Below are 15,816 nucleotides of genomic sequence, written 5' to 3'. Positions count from 1 at the left end.
GACTGAAAAAGGAGGAGGATGAGAGATGAAGTTGTCTTGTCATGCAGCTGAACCTCACTGATGCTTACCATCCCTTTGTAATGGTCCCCGGTCTCAGCACCAGCAGTCATTTACACGTCAGATACCCTACGGCTGCCCGAATCAGCGCCCCTCCGCGGTGAGTTAACGTGCCAAAACATTTGTTCCCTAGACCTACTCTGCTCTATCTCTCTGCCTTGGCATGTACAGTAAACAGGGGCGGTGCCATTTGCCCGTCCTTTATTTTTTTTACGATGCTAAAGCAGAGCAAACTAACAAACTGGAGAATTTTACGCAACAGCCTGCGAAACATTCTCACAGTGCTGCAGGGGACCGGTGCTGACAAGTTCCCTCAGCTGTAATTCAAGCATGTACACATGCTGACATGAAAGCAAATGCTTCTGCATGAATTTGCACACACACACATATCATGGCCTGTGTCTCTTGCAGCACATGTGACATGACTGCCATACACAGAGATTAATGATCGAAGTTTCTTATCATGCATGACTTAATCACTGTGGTCGTGCTAAAGTGCCCATGGCAGCCTGTTTGGATTTTTATAAAACATTTTGGACATTAAATATTTCAAACTTCAGAAAGAGCGAAATAGTGACAAGTGGGATGAAAGCTCTTGGTCTGTGGTCGTATTTAAACCGTGGCAGGATGGCAAACAATACATTTTTAAAACACTTCCTCTTGGCAGCACAATGTTATCGTAATCACACTGGCAACAGAGAGCCCATAGAGCACAGTTACCATAACATCTTATCATTCCCAGACCATAACTAGATGTTCACACTGATGCATGACGGAGCTCCTGCTGTGTGGTCCCTCTGTGGCCCCCACAGATGGTGTCATAGCGGTTCCCCTCCATGTTAGAGATGAGAAGGAGTTGGGTGCGGCAGCGCTGCATTTGTGCTCTTGAATTCATTATCTTTGACCAAATCCGTCCCTGTGATCAGCGCAGTCAGAACAGGACAGGGAAGTCGTTCTTCCTGTTCATCTTTTTTAACTACATCTGCGGTGCCCTCACACACACTCACGTACACACACATGCACGTACCCTGTCGAAGTTGGAAATGCCCCCCTTTTTAACCTTCTCTACTCGTGATTTCTCCAATCATAACAGCCTATTTAATTGACATTGTTACCAGAGTAAGTTACAGTACCTGCAAATAACATGAACGTTTGTTTGTTTGTTGGTTGCTCTACCAATATCAAAATAAAACACAATAAACAAGCAGAGAGGACAGCAGAATGAAAATGTGTCCTTAAATAAGACACTACTTAAATTCAATACAAAGCTTTGTACTTGTACTTAACATGATATGTGGATTCCTGTTTTGTTTGTATCTTGTGCTTCATTGATAAGCACACGATGATGCTGCAGCAAAAGCTGGGGAAGATAATGGCAAAAATTAACATGTTCTATATTCTCCTGTTGGTAAGACTGTGAGAAATGTTGGCAAAATTGCTACTGATAAATATAAAACTTTTAAGAGAGGATGGAAATGCATTCAATGCATTTGTTAAAAGGATAAGTCTGATGATATGTTGTATGTATTATTTATTTAATTAAAAAACCTGTTTTAATTGTCAATAGCAACAAAATGTTAATCTAAAGTCTAAATATGGTCTGACCTTCCCTTCCTATCAGTTGCCCAGAGCACCAGCCCATTCTTTCCTATACTGAGGGTCAAATATATGTTAATATTTTATAAATAGCTAAATATATTTAGAAAACGGCCAGGCAGTGAAGTTTTTAGCAACAAAAGAGGATAAACTTGTATACTACCTAGACCGTCTTCAGCTGCAGATGTGGTTGACTACTGAGTACTTACAGTAGAAAGACAATTTTGCATTGTTTCCAAATAAAATACAGTGCTATCCTTCGTCATAATGAGCATGTCAGTGAGTGAACCGCTGTTGGTGATTGTTCTCCAACAATGGAGGTCTATGGTGCAGTGGAATAAGATATATCAGGCTTTGGCTACAAAGACAACACTTATTAGAGCGATCAAATCGTTGCTAGTTTTGGTCTTTTCATTGGATTTCCTGACAACTCAGAATAATGTAGAATATCACCATAGTAATCGTTTGAGTCTGAAGGATACACACAATACGCCTGGGTGAGAAATACTGAGTATAAATTATACTGTTACTGTGTTTGTTTATAAGGAAATTCCATATGAGTATCTTAAAGCACAGAGGAAAAATTGAGTTTAGTTTTAGGGTGAGTTTAGGTTATAAGGATAAACGCTCCACAATGGCCCACCCTGTCCCCTCTGTCCAGTCATTCAGTACACTGGCCTTCTCTGAGCTGGTTTCCAGGGGGATTGAAACCATGACTCTCGCCCCTCACATTCATACGTCCATATATCCTGGAGCAAACCAGGCCCCAAAGTGTTTATGTGCGGCAGACGCCCAGGCTAAACAGGAAGGGACAGGAGACCGTCACGTGGGATTTAGAAGGCAGACCCACATCCACAGACTCTCTCAGGGTGTATCAAGTGTGCTGTTGGTCATTTCAGTGAATATCACAAACCTGACCGGAGCCCAAACACCTGTAAGTGTCCACACATAAGTCAGATCACTGTAGGTGGTACATGTGTGCGTCAGTACCCTGCTGTGAACGAATTTCTGTTCACACCTGCAGGATTGAATCCATGTTTGCAGCTTTTCAAGTGTATGTGTGCTTGGACATGGTGTGTACTAAGGCTCGTGACAGTGCAGGAAGAAGGCAGACGCTACACTGTCCATGCAGAGCCTTGTGTGAGCTGCTCAGACAGAAAAATAAATACTGTCAGAGGAGAAGAGGAAAGCGAGTGTGTTTGAAGTCAGGGAGCTGCAGAGTGCAGCTGAGAGACAGATGAATCATCCTGTTTCAGAAACCTGAACGCGCCCTTGTTAAGAAGCAGTAATATGTGTTTGTGTGTGGCAGCAATAACAGTTCCAAGACATGGCTCTGTGTGTACACATAAGCCAGTGAAACCCTACACACTTCTCCAATGATGTCAGATTAGCATTAAGCGTGAGTTTGGGCCTGTGTTTATACGTGTGTGTGTGTGTGTGTATATGTATATGTGTATATGTGTGTGTGTTCAGTGCGGTGGACTAGATGTCTGGTATTGTTTTTTGGGTAGTAAGAAAAATGTAAACAGCGGAAGGTAGTGGCTAAGGGAGAGTGGAAGAGCCGAGACATTCCATGCGTGGGTTTTGTGTGTGTGGTGTGTGTGTGGTGTGTGTGTGCTGTGTGTGCTGTGTGTGCTGTGTGTGCTGTGTGTGTGTGTGTGTGTGTGTGTGTGTGTGTGTGTGTGTGTGTGTGCTGTGTGTGCTGTGTGTGTGTGTGTGTGTGTGTGTGTGTGCGTGCGTGTGTGTGCGCGCGCTGTGTGTGCTGTGTGTGGTTGGAGGGATAATGACATCAGTGGCTGGGTAGGGAGCGGGTGAAGGGGCTCTGGTCAGTGTGAAAGTCAAGTCTGTGACATAGACGTCGTCCGACTGCACGCCACGTTCACAACAGAGCACTCAGCCACTGGCAGAGGCTTGAGGACTGGCTGACGGTGGTCTGCCAAATGCTGTCAGCTCCGTGGCAGCTTAAATGTTTCAGTGCAGCAGTCTGGACTGAGACAAGTAACAGTCACAGCAAATGTTGGCATCGGATTTCTACATTAAAAGGTTTCCATCTCAACTTCATGGCCACACTGAAAGTAAATGGTGTGTGCTTTTCTACGGTAAATTGAACATTTTAAGGTCAATTAGATGCAGTTGATTGGAATTTTCTCTTGCAAGTAGGTTTTAAATGAGCTTATTTAAATTATAAAGAAGAAAAACAAATTCAACATGTGAATCCATGTAATCCGCCATGTAGTTCTGTCTCTGGATCAGCAGTCTACATCTGGCTGTGTGCCAGCCTCGTGTAAATGCGGGCCAATTCCAGCAGTGAGACAGTGTGCAGAAATGCCCACCTGTTTCCTTTCCTTCATTTTTTATTTTCATTTGTACTCGACGCTACTGTGATGAGTGGTGATTTTGCACGACTATCAATTTTTAGGAATATAACCTTCGTTTAAATCACAGCCCTGACAGTCAGTCATTTGTCCTCACTGCTGAATTTGTTTTCCAGAAACTTAGCTTCTGCCAGCTTATATAGCATTTGTATTATTTGTTTGGTGGCTTAGTCAGAGCCTAAAGTGTCCTAAAGAATCCATCAGCTCAGGAGGTGTTGCTCTGCAGCTCAATCATTACCCTGACCTCCCTGCCTGTGGGTAAGTGTAAAGAATATTCCCAACAGGCATCAATTAAGTATCACTTTTACAGTAGTGTTTCATTAAGTATTTTGGTAAGGACCACCAGTGAGAAATGAGATCCAAATCCAGACTGAGGAATGATGAAGCTTCTCTGAGGCCAAGGCTCATTGGTTCTCTTTATCCCTCCATCAGAGGAGGTGGTCTTTGCTTTCTCTATAGTCTGTCTTTGATCCCCCTCGCTCTTCTTTTCCTGCGATTCATTCTCCTGGCGCAGACAAAGACTGTCCTTCCAACAAACGCAGCCGCTGCCTTTCAGGGCCAAGCGTCAGGCTGTTGAGGGAAGGAGACAACAGGAGAGGAGCAGGGGAGCAGTGAGGACAGAGAGGTGAGGAGATGAGAGAAGAAGAAAGAAGAGAAGAGAGGTGAAGAGAGGAGAAGAGAGGAGCATGCAGTTTCACCCACCCCGGAGGCCCCCAGCAGCCCCCTGCTCTCAGTACCCTACCTCCAGAAGGCCTTATTCAGAGACTCACCTAATGAACACTCCTGCCCTCATTCAGCCCCACAATGGAGCCCTCCACAGCCATTGAGCCGGCTCACAATGGAGAACATCGCCCCAATTAAACCCCAGAGACAATGAGCTGGGGTAGGTGAAGGGGTGGAGGTGTGTGTGTAATATGTGCGTGTATGAGGGGTCGAGCTGGGGGGTCAGCAGGGTAATGAACAGGCCCAACGTAGCGGATCTCATCGGAGGTCCACTGAAGTGCCGTTGCCTCTGATGTACTATTTGGATCAGTAAGAAGCAATTAGGTGCCCATTGCCAGCACATCCCAAAAGTTTGTCCTCCTCCAGGCACATCTAGTGTGTGTGTGTGTGTGTGTTTACGTGTGTGTGTGTGTGTGTGTGTGTGTGTGTGTGTGTGTGTGTGTGTGTGTGTGTGTTTGAACAAGGAATAGGGAAGAAAAAGGAAAGGCACTGACAGAGTGCAGTCATGAGCCAGGGTTGGCCACCACAGCAGATTGGGAAATCATGAATAGACGGTGACTTGACCAGACTTGATTGCCTTTAAACCAAATTAAATGTCAAAGAACAGCTTCTATTTTTCAATAACGTGTCAAACTGCTGACTGTCAAATGGTTTTGTCACCAAAAAAGTGGGTGATTCATGACTACTGCATTGTTTTTAGATCTAAAATACAATTTATATATATGTATGAAAAACATGACAGTGCCATCGTCTTTTTTTATGCTGGACCACAAGGCAAGAAAAAAAAAGAAAAACATTCTGAAAACATACAACGTGCTAGATTTTATTCTGTATTTAGTGCTACAGTGAGGAGAAGGTGGGAACAAAGCACAAAATCGCACATAAAAAAATGTGTTAATGTGTCTTGTGCAGAGGGGTCTACAGGCTTCCATAATGTTGTATGTCTAATTATTGACATTGACGCTCAAAATACAGAGTCTGCAGAGACGTGACATTTGACAGAGGCAGCGGCAGGCAGCAAAGCCAACAAAGGCCAGAACAAAGGCAGAAGCTGGGCCATGGTAATGCAGCTCAGTGCCGATCCCACTCATGAATATGGCAGCTGTGGTGGTGACAGCGGTAAAGGTGTTAGCATGTTGGTGTGTGAGATGCATGCATATACTATGTCTTGCTGCATGCATGTATGCATTGACTCACAAATGATGCATGTCCTCACACATGTATTCGGTCTCACTGACAAGTGTGTATATTACTATATCAAGTGCACCGATGTTAAGGCATTTATGTCTCTATCTGCCCATGTTGCTTCCCCAGTGGGGATGAAAAGTCAATCAACTAGTCTGTCAGGGGAGCAGGATGCACATTCTGCCCAGGGATCAATACCCTTCACCCCCGGGACTCTCGCTTAGTCAGTGGGGGCATCGCAAAGCTCCTTAAATCCCTTGTGCTGCTCTGACAGTTGCCTGCAGGGGACACCTTTTGATGTGTGTGTGTGTGTGTGTGTGTGTGTGTGTGTGTGTGTGTGTGTGTGTGTGTGTGTGTGCGCGTGCGCGTGCGTGCGTGCGTGCGAGCGAGTGTGTGTGTGTGTGTGTGTGTGTGTGTGTGTGTGCGCCTGCATGCCTGCATGTGGATGCAAGTGTCCTTCTGGACTTTTGATATTGCAAAATGCAATGGGTACAGTGTGACTGTTATAATTCCTGCCTTTGCCTGTTTAATTTCATCTTGTCTGAATTATTCTAATTAAATGGTGTGTTTGGGTACGTGTGTGACTGCAGTACGTCTGCATGTGTATTCGTACCATTGTTTCTAGAGTGTGTACATCTGTTTTGCTTGTTCTTCTTCACATCCTAATGTTTATTACCACATCAAATGTCCTTACAATTTTACAATGTACATTGGTTTTCAGACCAAGATTCTGGCTAACTTTAGATCCAAAGACTTGTAGAAAAGAGACAAGTGCTTCAAGTGCTTAACCCCTTGTTTGTTGTCATTCGGCTTTGTGCTGGTTTTGGCCATAAAAACCTCATCTATCAGACAGTAGACTAATAGCTTTGTCTGTCTGTGTGCATTGCCTCCCTTCAAGCTGTTAAGGAGCCACAGCCTCCATTCTCCATACAGGCAGTTTCTGTAGGAGCGAGCTTCACTTTGTTCAGGATCTCATCTGCCCCCAATTTACTCTCCCAGTGACCTCCCAACCCTGACCTATCAGCACAGCGTTCCTTTCTTTATTGCTGAAAGCCATATTGTTTTCAAATGAAAAAGGACATAAATACTTGCTAATATTCTGGAGTCTCACTCGAGGGGAACTGGGAGTTGTAGTAAATCAAAGGCCAAGAAGAGGAGTCCCACCACTGTGTCCATGTGTGAGCTCTCTTATTGTGTGTACGTGTGTTTTTCTTTGACTGTGAAAGTTTTTGTCTCTGGCGAGTGCTGTTCACCCTCTCTCTCTCTTTTTTTATTTCTTAATTTCTGCGGTCTTCCTTGCTGGTGGTGTTGCCACAGACCTCCTTCTCTCTTCCTCTCTCGTTCCTGTGGCCTCCCAGGGCTTCCTCTAGCCATCAAGACATAGGACTGCTGAGGGACTTGGGACGATGGTGGTGGGGTGGAGGTTCGGAGGAGCAGGGTGGGTATCATGTTCTCTCTCTCTCTCTCCTCTACTACAGATTTATGGGGGCTCAGTCCTTCTCTAAATATTTGCCTTTCCCCCTGTACTGTGGGAGATTGATGGCCTTTGATGTGTTGGGGGGGGGTGGGGGGGGTGATGGAGGGTGGAGGTGCAGAGGCTCAGGGTGTTGGGATGGAGGACGGGAGGAGTGTATGGATAGGTAAAGACCTGGTTTAGGGCCTCTGAGGAGCCTGCAGTTGAGATGCGAATCGCTATATTTCTGATACGTTGAGCTTAGCCACATTATGTGGCCACATTATGTGAAGAATCCTCATTTTACTCCACTATATTGGCCTGATACATATATGTTTAATAGATCTTACAGTCTGGTACATAATGAAACCAATGATCTGATGATTTTATTGTAAATGTTTTTAAATGTTTTGGAGGACGGGAGGAAAGTCTGCCAATTACATGTTCCGCTGAGGATTATGTTTGAAAAAAAACTTTGTGGGGCTGCTAATAATAATCCTATCCAGAGTCAATCATAAGTCACAAAAACATCTGTTATGAAGCTAACCCTCAATCTATCCAAATCTCCTTTGTAAATAATTGGTTTCAGATCCCCAAATCTGTTTCCAGATCCAGCAAATGTTGCATCATGTGGAGTTAAATTTGTCAGCGTCTGTTTGCTTTTTGAAAGCTACCCTTTGCTTTCTCTCCCCCCAACACTAATTGCACACTCCCCACAGCAGAGGCCAACTTATCCCAGACAATGATGTTTATGTATATGTAATTTTCGTAACTGTGCAGCATAACAGGCCCGTTCTCTCTCTGTGTCTTGTTGTCTAATCAGTCTAAATAAATCTTGTATAGACACAGAGTCAAAGTAGTAACTGTGCTGTGAAAGCAAATAATTGCTTTGGTTATTAGAGCTGAAAGGAACATAAACAAGTAATTTCAGCTATTGTGGTGGTGGTGACAAAAACTTTCTTTCTTGGTTGCCCTCCCCCACTGCACATCTCTACTTCCACGCTTGCCACAACATACACACACACACACACACACACACACACACACACACACACACACACACACACACACACACACACACACACACACACACACACACACACACACCCTCCACCCGCTCCACCCTGCACATCTCTTCGCAGTTAACAGCTCAATGTCAGGGGGTAAGTACTGAGGCCCTACCTTTGCACCCCGCTGAGTGGGGGAGTCTCCACCACATACACACACACACGCACGCACGCACGCACGCACGCACGCATGCACACACACACACACACACACACACGCACGCACGCTCACACACACAATTATACTCTGATGTTCACACAAACAAACAAGCTCATTCTTACAGGCACAGATGAAGACATGCCATAATCAACACAAACACAGAAAAAAAAGATATAGTGTACATGCTTTTACACACACACACACACACACACACACACACACACACACACACACACACACACACACACACACACACACTCACTCGGTTCACCTCTGGTTCCTATTTAACTCCCTCCTCCCCAGGCAGCCATTGCTCCAAAGCAGCACTGTGTTAGTGACACGGAAGGGAAAGGGGAGGAACAGAGAGGTCATTCGGATGACTAATGGCAGAATTCACAGGAAACTCCGGGAACATTCTTCCTCAAATTATGCTATTAGCTGCTTTGGGGGCAGAGAGAGAGAGAGAGAGAGAGAGAGAGAGAGAGTGAAGCAGAGAGCGATGGAGGGAGAGGGGAAAAAAACAGTTGGGATAATATGTGTGTGTGGGGAGGAGAAGAAGGAGGGGGGTGCCTTAAAACAACAGTAAGAAAGAGAAAGGAACTTGTAGCCGTTTGGCCTCCTGTTCTTTGGCGGAATGCGGTGCAGTGGCATTTACACGTTCCCAGTGATTTATTGGCACTGGCGTCCCCCCTCTGTCTCTGTCAATACAGGCCTCTCAGAGCCAGGAAAAGGCCCTAAGCCCAAGGAGACAGTGGGCCTGAGCTATTCTCCCTCTCCCCCTGCACCTGTTCCCTCGGCGGGGGAAATGAGAGCCTGTAATTATGTGTGAAAGGGGCTCTGCCGGATAGCCAGTGTGATAGTGTCAATCCGCTAATGTTTTGTATTGGACTCTATATGAGCCTATGAGCATGAGGGGGGGAGCTCTTTGAGGATTTGTCTCTAATGTGTCACACGCAGACATCTACATGTGTTTGGTCTATGTGTGTGTGTGTGTGTGTGTGTGTGTGTGTGTGTGTGTGTGCGCATTTATTATCCTGGATGTGTTTATCTTGGTCTACTTTTTTGCTGGTAAATTATAACTAAAAGCGGTCTGAGAATGACACTGTTTAAATGTGTTAGGAGGGCCAGACAAGTGACTACACTTGTCTACCCAAGGTACAACAGTGGTGTGGTTGACAGGTGGATCAATCTACCAGCAGATTGAAATAAATGGCTTGAGAGGACTCTTAGAAGATAAAGGCTGTGTTCAACTTTTGTCCTGTCTGGCTGTCTAATACACTGCTCTCCTATAAAACTCACCCCATGTTCATCATGACATATTTAGATGTTTTTAAGTGGCTTGAATGTAACTCTACACCCTAGCCTTCATTAAGTAAATGGTCTGTACTTGTATAGCGCTTTATCGCCTTTCGGTCTCAAAGCGCTTTAACATGGTTTTCCCATTCACACACTAATGAGACAGATCACCATGTAAGGTGCTGCCATCAGGAGCACATTCACACACCGATGGTACACCATCAGGAGCAACTTAGGGTTCAGTGTCTTGCTCAAGGACACTTAGGCATGTGGACAGGAGGAGCTGGGATTGAACCATCAACCTTCTGATTAGTGTGCAACCCACTCTACCGTCTGAGCCACAGCCTCCCTACAGTACATGCAGGCCTATACAAATAGTCCCCACTTCTATCTAAACCCATCCCTCCATCGCTCACCTGCTGATTCCTTCGTATTGTGACGTATGAAACCCTGGATGTCTGAATTGGAAATGCTCAGCCACGACGTTGACTGCTTATTACACCACATGTACAGATTAACGAGGATAAAACCTTTATTGTCTTTGAAGAGCATTTTTTTTAAACTTTAGGCTGTCGAGTGAAGTCACAAAAACTAAGGGCTAGTTGTTGCAACAACAAAATGGCCACATCACATTTAATAGTTTAATAATGTTAAATGTTGAAAATTTCACTTCTGCTGTTGCTGTACCAGACATTAGCTAAGGGAAATGAATCTTGCAAAAATAATATCTACTGTACTGTTTAAGTAATGAGCCACAATTACATGACTTGAAAACTTAAAGCCTGCATCTGTTTGTGTGCTTTCAGACACTTTTTGACCGAAGATGTTGTTATCAATGTGAATTAGAGGATGTTAGTCACAGTACTATCCAACTCCCAGCTATGTTTAAGCTCTTATTGTTTCAGATTTAAACATTATCAGAAACAAACACTTTAAAAAGAGAAAAGCTTGAGGTGAAAGTCATAGGACCTAACCAGTGGCTTTGCAGCCACGTTATGGTATGTCTAGCTTTTGAACTAAACTGCATGCTTCATATCACAAATTGTACATTATTATTTTTTTTATTCTCTCCTGAAATCTAAATATAGAAACTAACGGTTTACCGCTGTCAGCATAGCTGGATAATTTAATAATGGGTACATGTATGTGACATTTTCAGCTTTAATGCTGGTTTGACTTTAGGGTCAGGTTTCCCTGCCTGAGTGTGTCTTAAGTTGAAAATGGCTGCAGTGGGAACAGAGTCATTTATTAAATGCCAATTTCTGTCTTCGGGTAGCAGCATATATTCAGTGGGCAGTGTGAAGTCATTTTAAGTTTTGGTGTCTTTGACCTGGGAATATAAAACCTTCCTCAGCTGCAGTAAGGAAGGCAGGAGGAAAGGACTTCAGTGTTTGTAGCGGGCCTGCTGTTGAAGCCACAGAGACTGCTCTCTCACTCATCCACGAGAGACAGGGAGACAGGAAAGGTTATTTCAGTTTTGCCAGGAAATAAGTTGTGCGTGTGTGCGTGTGTGCATGTGCGTGCATACGTGCGCGCGCGTGTGTGTGTCTTGACAGCAGCAGTCAGCATATACAGGAAACCACAGAAAGCTAACATTTATCTCCATAAAATGAGGGAAAGGTTTTGCTCCACCTGCCTGATACAGAGAAAATCACAAAGCACAGTAGTCAGACAAAATAACCAACGATTTCTGCCCCCACCACTAACTTCATAAGCCGTGTGTGTGTGTGTGTGTGTGTGTGTGTGTGTGTGTGTGTGTGTGTGTGTGTGTGTGTGTGTGTGTGTGTGTGTGTGAGATTGACGACACTGTGTGAGTCACAGCGAGGCTGCAGGTGATTGGTCAGGAAGTGGTCATGTTATTATCTCTAATTGAGGGGTAATTGTGGAGCTGAGTTTACCGTATTGTACGTGTTGGTGTGTATGTGTGTGCGAATGTGCATGTGTACTTTTCTACGTGTCTGTGTTTGTGTTTAGGTGTATGCAGAGTGGAAAATTACATCGAGAGTTTAGGCTTGCCATGATTAAAAACAAAACAGAGTAAACAGTGGGCTTCAGTGGGAAGCTTTGGGAATGGCTGGATGTTCTGTATCGTGTGTGTGTGTGTGTGTGTGTGTGTGTGTGTGTGTGTGTGTGTGTGTGTGTGTGCGTGTGTGTGTGTGTGTGTGTGTGTATGTGTGTGTGTGTGTCCACTACTGTAAAAAACACAAACTTTCTGATTTGAAGGAAAAGACCCCTGTAAACATTTGATACTTTTTAAACTGATGCATTCCTAGTTTTGATTTTAAATGGACGCCTAGAGTTAAAGGGTTAATTCCAGATTGCAAAGATATATTTTGAGAATAACTATGTCAATTGAGGAGACCATCTCTGACAAACCTGCTGCCCCTCAACAATGTAGGGAAATGTAGTTTTGCTGGTGGGGGTTAAAAAAACAAAAAACTTAATGGACAGAAAGACTTTGGAGTAAGTGAGATTTTGATTTATTTTTTTTGTTATGATTTGGGTCATTAAATCCATTAAAGATCCGAGACCTCTTATCATACCTAAAAGAGTTTAGCAATTATGCATTTACGACTCCTTGTTGGACTCAGTTAAAACAGGATCTAAATGTAGCAGAATCAGAGATATCATCTTATTTCTTACACATGTTGTTCTTTCTTGTCAAAACCAGGCGCTTATTACCCATAATGCAATATAAAAGCAAACAGTTTAGCTGGAGATTCAGGCAACTAGCCGGTTGTGCAGCCTCAAATCATTGGCCTCAACCACAGATGAGGAAATGTCTGAGGGGATCACTTCTTTCTTACGTCATCATTTCTGCACGTTTATGTTCTCCTTGATCAACAGGTGTTTGATGAATTACTCTCTCTTACCAGCGGATTCTGTTGCACTTTAAAGGACAATGGGCATTGTTGTTGTCGACTCAAATAAGATTTAACCTAAAGTCCGTTTCACTCTCTCGGCTCTGTCCTCCCCCTCTGTGTGTGAGCAGGCCAACTCTCCTGTAAACAGAGAGCACCACGGAGAGCGGAGGAGAGGAGAAAATCACCACTCAGTGAGCACCTCGGTAGCTGAATGGTTACAACTCATGCCACATACTGTAACCTTAACATCCCTGGTTTGATTTCAGCTGGGGACCTGTGTTCTCTCACATCTCGCGAGTTTTGAGTACCGTTTTTTGTCCGCAACATGCTTACCAGCTGAAATTACATTATCAAAAGAATAATTTTTTTATAATTTTCTTGCTTGTCGGTTAATTATGTGTCAGCCTTTGATATATTGTGCATTTTTACAAGCGCATAAAGATTGTTGGAGGAAAAACAAGCAGCCAAAGTTAAGTTTGATTGTTGAGGAGGTGCAAGTTGGCAATGGTGCAGGCAGTTTTGTGACAGTACTCATTTGCTAGTGGAAAATAGTTGTATACAAATGTAATTTTAAGGATGCAGCATGGTTCATTTTGGCATCATAATGAGAGCTTGTGGTTGTCCTCAGCTTTTCATGTGCTGGTCTGGTTTTTGAGCCTCTGTTGTTCTTTTTCCCTCCTTGTCAAACTGTCCGCTGTTTCTCTACAGCAAAACTGCCAAGAAGAGTATTTTAAAAACAGTTTGATTGTGGAAGTACATTGTTTTCGATATTTGATCACTTTGTATCTATGGACTCATCATGTTAAACACTCTCCTCTCGCTCTCCTCGCTGTCTGATTCCCCATCTCTCTCTCCTCTTGCCGTCTACTGGTTTGAACCCACCAAACCTCCCCTCTCCAGATAGCTGTCTGTTCTCACCTACTCTGAGCAGGGATCTAATTGAGGGCAATCATTCAGATAAAAAGCCCCCTATGATGCTGCACCGCTGTGCGTATGTGCGTGTTAGTACATGTGTGTGTGAAAGGGGGGTGTGGCGTGGGTCCTCTGCTTCTACCCCCCCCATCCAACCCCACCACCTCCTCTCCTCTCTCACTCTCTCCACCACCATTAAAATGCCATACCGCTCTCTCGACCCGTCTACCCGACTGTCCCCCCCCAACAAGCTTTTTGTGTGGCACAGGGAAGAGGCACTGCAGCTGAGAGAGAGATGAAAAAAGAGGGAGGCCAGCCTCTGTTGTTGACTGGTACCATTGTGTCAGGCCTCTGGGAGCAACTCCTTAACAACAGGAGATCCAAGGTGCTTCCAAAAGCGCTCTACTTTTAACTCCCCTTAGTCCACCCGTCCTACCTCCCCAGCCACCTCTACCACCCATAAATTATGACCCCAGTCTCATCCCAACCTATATAAATGACTTTGGTTTATTTTATTAGCTTTCTGATAGTATTTTGTGATGTAGTGTTGTTTTTTTTATATTTCTTATCTACCCCAAAAACAGTGCAGTTAATTCACCATCTCTACCTGCGACTCAGAGCCGAGGTTCATACAGAACCAATAATTTCGTGTTACATTTCCATACAGATTGTCATCAAGCATCACAACTTTCCCCAGTTCCTAACCCTCATTTCCTACATAACAGCACATTTTTCAAACACCTAGTCAAATGTAAAAATTGCTTTTGGACGTCCCCTGCTGAGGGCTCAGTTATCAATATCTAACATCATCTAACATCTAATAATTGTTTATTCTGTGTTTGATTTTTCTTAAAATCCAAATATGATCCTATTAGTGACAGACCCCAGAAGTCTGCTACAATGACACTGTGCACCCATAAAATATGCGCAATGATTGCGAAGCCCTCCACGTGAAGAGCACCCCAATGTCCCCTCTCCCTCTTCCCCTCTGTCTCTCGCTCCATTCACCCAGTAAGAGCCGATGATGGTGTCATTGTTGTGCGACTGGTGGTGTGACCTCAGAGAGTAGGGGAACACGGTGATGTGGCAGAGGGGGGGAGAGAGGTTGGGGGAGGTTTGTAGGGTAATAGGGTGAGACAGGCTGCTGTCGAGTGATCCAACCCCACTTGGCACCACTCTGCTCCCCATAGTGTCCGTATCCCAGGGTTCAGGGTTCTTCTAGTTCCTCCGACGCTCCTTCTCAATTCACTTTCAATTTTACTCAAGAAGTTTTATTAGCATGAGATCATTAGAACATCTTTCCCATTTGTTCCGCTATGTCTGAGTTCCACCATCACTGCAGCACCATTACATATATATGAAATAACTGACAGGGAGGCTACACTACTGACCACATCAAGAAACCTTTCTTATAAACTATTACCTAAAATCCAAACATCACAGGGTAGAAAACAGAAAGAATACAGCTGCTGGTATGAATAACAAATCTGAAGATAATTCTCTTTTTTTTCCTTCACTGAAAAAAAAATCACCCGCTGCGCCTGCATTCAGAAACATTTTAGTTTTGAATCAGCCTCTCCTTCACAATCCAAAAACTCTGCCATGTGTGTGAATTTGTAATTCTTAATTTGTTTTACAAAACAGTGTATTTACTGTGTATTCAGTGTATTTATATTCAGTAATTTCCACTCTATAGTGTAGTTTTGATTGTTAGTTGCTGTGTCATGAACAATGAAAACTACTGTGTAGAGATGTTTAAATTATTTTCCCCACAGAGGGGATTCACAGAAAATCAATGCAATTTTATCTCGTTGATACACAGCAATATCAAAGCTGTGATAAGTGGAGTCCCACAGACACTGGATTTGTGGGGCCGATAAATTAGGAAGTTTTCTTAAGAAATCACAAAATTCAGTTGTCAGAGTATATAAAATATATAATGATGGCAGGCTATTTTATATTTAATGATAAACGTCATATAACATCGGTGCACTAAACCAGTGAACTTCACTCAGAGTTTATTAGCTATAGATAACTATAAATAAAATACATACACAATCACAACATTTTATAAATTACCCCACGCATCTTTTTCTACATTGTGACCTCTTAAAATAAGTTTTCATAT

Source organism: Embiotoca jacksoni, unplaced genomic scaffold, assembly GCF_022577435.1.
Source record: "Embiotoca jacksoni isolate LCO1_2020_lvr unplaced genomic scaffold, fEmbJac1.0.p SCAF_16, whole genome shotgun sequence".
NCBI classification, from domain to species: domain Eukaryota; kingdom Metazoa; phylum Chordata; class Actinopteri; family Embiotocidae; genus Embiotoca; species Embiotoca jacksoni.
The sequence above is the reverse complement of the archived record's forward strand: the minus strand, read 5'-3'. Positions refer to the sequence as shown.